Below are 4,623 nucleotides of genomic sequence, written 5' to 3'. Positions count from 1 at the left end.
GACCGCTGACTTAGAGTAATATTTACCACACTTACTTGTTCACAGATGACCTGGGGCAGTTGAAAATGTCGATTTTCAGAGCACTCTCCTAATTCAGATTGCCTCCTGATTCATCCAAGACTCAATAGGTCTGGGGAGAGAACCAAGAATGTACATTCTAACATGTATCCCTGCTAATTCATAAGATCATATATGTATAGTAAATATAAACTTTGCACTCCAATAAAGACATAAATGTCAAGGGAGTCTAAAGTACAGTGTTAAAGTCACCGGCATGTGTGAGAGAGCCCATGTAAGCCTTCCCACAGGAAGTTGTGACACTGTCTTGGATCACAGAAAAATGTACAGTGAGATGACAGAAATATCCTTAGAGGTACTGATGTTTGGATAATGAGAGCATAAAAGTCATCCACCAGCCTGGCAAACAGCAGTCAGCAAATTGTGAAGGAAGTGGCACTGGCAGTGGAGGTGACAATGGATCTCAGCCCCCGTTGGCCTTGTGCCCATCTTGAATATGGAGAATCACTTTGATGAATCTCTCCTCACTTTCTAGTTGCTTTATCCTAAGCACTCTCCCATCACTTTATGCTTAGTTCTCAGCTGTGTACCTAAGTATGAGGTCCATAACTTTTACCTAACTATTAGCCCAGAGGATCACCTCCTTCTGGACATGCATGAAAGATGTAGATGTAGATACTGCACAGGGTCAGAAAACTATAACCAACTACCTGTTTGTTTTTAATTTTTAAAAGTTTTTTTTTATTGATTTCAGAGAGGAAGGGAGAAGGAGAGAGAGATAGAAACATCATGATGAGAGAGTATCATTAATTGGCTGCCTCCTCCACGCCCCCTACTGGAGATCAGGCCCCAACCCAGGACTTACTCTTGACTTTATAGAAATGTAATAGGCATGACACCTGTCAGCTTGAGTTCATTTTCTGTTCACTGTGTCTTCTCTTGGAGGATATGTACATCTTGGATTTGTTGAGAGGGGTAAGCTGTATTGTATAAACCAATCATGTTCCCTAAGAGCTGGTTAAGAATACAGTGAACACTTGTCTATGCAGAGGAAGAACTCTCTGTGTTCCTGGATTTATTTTCAAAAATTGTTCCTGTGAGTCTAGCGTCTAATCTCTGTTTCCATCAGGATAAAACTTGCTTTAAATAAGCTCTCTTCAAGTCCTTACTTGGAACAAGAAGCCATGGTTCAGATTTACTCTAATCGTTGGAGAATATTCATTTTACTGATAACAAAAGGTGATATAGACCACACTGTTCAACATAAATCTCACATAAAGATTGGAGAATAAGATTGCTGGTTAATCTTCCAGAGTTCCAAACAAGTCTTAGATTAATCAACTGGAGCATTTACATTTTATTGAACTTTTTCCTATTAAGAAACTTCCTCCTAAACTCACCATGCATGCAGCTTACACCTTGTTCTCAACTGATAACAATTAAAGATAAATCCTTAAGAGAAGGCATGATGTCTGCATTCGCTATCTATAGCTGCATGACACATTACTTCAAAACTTAGTGGCTTAAAACAACAATATTCATTATGTCACTGCGTGTCAAGAATTCAAGCCCAGTCTAGCTGGTCCTCGGGCTCTGGGTTCTCACAGGGCTGCAATCAAGGAGCTCGCTAGAACTGCTGTCATTTTTAAGTTCAGCTGGGCAAAGATCCTCTTCTAAGCTTACTCACTTGGCTGTTCCCCATGAACTGTTGGACTGAGGGCCTTAGTTTCCCATCATTTATTATCCAGAGGCCTCCCTCCTTGGTTCTTCACCATGTAGTTCTCTCTGCAAAGGGCAGTGTACAGTATAGCAACTGGTTTCATCAGAGTGAGCAAGCAAAGGGTGGAGAGGGAGAGAGAGGGAAAATGCTAGAGAGATGGAGTCACTGTCTTTCACAACCTCATCTCAAAAGTGGCATTCCATCCCTTTGCCATATTGAACTTGTTAGAAGCAAGTCCAGCCCACGCTTGAGGTGACAGGATTACACAGGTGTGGACATCAGCAAGTGGGGACCCCTGTGAGCCATCTCAGAAGTCTCACTACCACAATCTCCTTATGAATCAAGCTGCCAAAGGGAACTAAAATCTTAAGGGAGAAAAAGAGTTTCAGGAGCTTATTTGCTGGACTGACAGGGGTTTTAAATTTGCAAAAGACTTGTCCCATTCTTATTATGAGCAGCTACTTCAAACTTACTCTTCACAAATCTCTCAAACTCATCACCTCCACCTTCATATTCAGTTCCTTACTGGCAGAGAAAATGTTCCTTACAAAGACATTGTTCTTTATTCACAGAGAAAATGAAAGCAATCAAATGCGATTTTCCAAACTGTAGGCTGTCAAAAGAAAAATATGTGGCTGTATTTTTGCTTGTCCTTTTCTTAAAATTCTGATTTCAAAGATAGAGATATTCCTGTTTGATGATAACCCCTTGCTGATACTTCCTTTTCTTTCTATTCAAAGTCCCTACTTCCCATTTCTTCCTTTTCCTGTACCCTCAACACAAGTCTCTCTGATGGCTTCTGTCGTAGCATGTCAAGTGCCAAAGTTTCTCCCATGTTTTCTCCTTGTCCCCTTCAGATAATAACCACTGCTTTCCAGTTAACTGCTTACCTCCTTCTCTCGCCATAATACACTTAAACATGGTTCATATTTTCACCAAGGTGTGAACCAAACTCTTGTCAAAGTGATCTGCTTCTAGTTAAATCCAATCGCCTCTTTTCAGGTTTTAGCTTAATTTGCTTTCTGTATAATTTACTATTTAAGATTGCCCCAACTTCTTGGGGAACTCCCATCCTGACATCTATAATATCACCATGTTATGTCATTGCTGTACCTGTCTGTCAATCTTCCTCAACCTCTTGGCAGAGAAATCAGTCTGAGCCCAATGCTTTCATGCTCACTTTTTGATTTCTAGGTCAGGGACTGTTTTTCCTTTTTATTCCATAAGTACCCTTACGAAGACTTTTGCCACTCTCCTGATTTTGATTATCATCTCTACGTGAACAACTCCTAAAGTTTTATCTTCAGCATAAATTTCTCTCTCCTAAGTCTACGTACATAAGAAAAAAAAAACCCACTTGGTATTAAGTTCAATGTCAAACTAAACTCTTCAACCCCTTCAACCAAATCGACAGCACCTAAAAGGCTCCTCCTCTTTATGAGTAGAACTCCAGCCATTCTGCCATACAGTCCTGGGTGAATCCCTAACTTCTCCCTTTACATGGATGCCTCTGGCCAATAAACCATCAAGTTTTAATAAAGAAGAAGAAAAACTTAAGTGAAAGGATAATCCTTCACAGGCCCCACACTCCACATTTAATAATAATGGAATAAAAATTAGACCTGTAAATAACTGAATGAAAATTAGAAATGTAAAGAAGTGACCTTAAATAAAAATCTGGATGGCATGTGGTAGGCAGAATAATGGCCCCTGCAAAGATGCCCATGGCCGAATGCTCAGAACCCATGACTATGCTCTATTAATGGCATGGAGGAAATAAAGTCACAGAAGCTAAGGTTGCTAATTAGGTAATCTCAAAACAGGAAGATTTATCTTGGATTATCTAGTTTGGCCCAATGTAATGACAAGAGCCCTTAAAAGCGGAAGTAGAAGGGAGAAAAAAAAAAGAGTCAGTGTCAGTCTACACTGTGAGAAAGTCTAACCAGCTGTTGCTGGCTTTGAAGATGAAGGGAGCTATGAGTCCAGGAATGAGGACAGACTTTAGAACTTGATAGACTTTCCCCTGGAGTCTCCAGACAGGAACAAAGCCGTGCAAACACCTGGATTTTATCCCACAACTATGATATATGTGTGTAAACAGTTATTCTTGTTTGGAGAAAATAGTACATTTGATATCCAAGATTTTTTCTCTACAGTGTCAAATCTACATTGGGTGAGTTTTCTTGTCTTTGTTGTTATTATTATTATTATTTTGTTTCTTAGAGAGAGATAGAGAAAGAAGGAGACAGAGAGGGGGAGAAAGAGAGAGAGGTTTGCTGTTCCACTTATTTATGCATTCATTGGTTGCTTCTTTTATGTGCTCTACTCTGAGATCAGACACACAACCTTGGCATATCAGGACTATGCTGTAGCCAACAGAGCTACCTACCCAGGGCAAGTTTTCTTGTTTTTAAATGTATATACACAGTAACTATCAATGTCATAGGAATAATCCTATCTAATAAAAGAGAAACATGGTAATTATCGTACAGCCGCTACCCTTCCCAATGGCTAATCAGGGAAATATGCAAATTAACTGCCAGCAAAGATGGCGGCCGGCAGCCAGGCAGCTTAAACTGAACATGAGGCTTGCTTGCTTCAGTGACAGAGGACTGCAATGTTCCCCGCCTGCCTTGCCGGCATCTGAGCCTGCAGTTTAAGAAACATAGTTACAAATAGAAGCTTAACAAAACCCCAGAAACCTCCTTTCAGCGAGCCTAGCCGGGATCTCAGAGCTGGAGTTGATACAGAGTTTCGATTATAGAACCGAAACAAACCAGATACATTCTTTCAGCAGCAGAGGCCTAAGAGCTGGAGCCAAGCCTCAAAGCTAAAGCTGGCCCAGAATAAAAAAAGAAAAAGAAAAAAGGCGCGGTTGGGAGCTT

The sequence above is a fragment of the Myotis davidii genome, unplaced genomic scaffold, assembly GCF_000327345.1.
Source record: "Myotis davidii unplaced genomic scaffold, ASM32734v1 scaffold130, whole genome shotgun sequence".
Classification (NCBI taxonomy): domain Eukaryota; kingdom Metazoa; phylum Chordata; class Mammalia; order Chiroptera; family Vespertilionidae; genus Myotis; species Myotis davidii.
The sequence above is the reverse complement of the archived record's forward strand: the minus strand, read 5'-3'. Positions refer to the sequence as shown.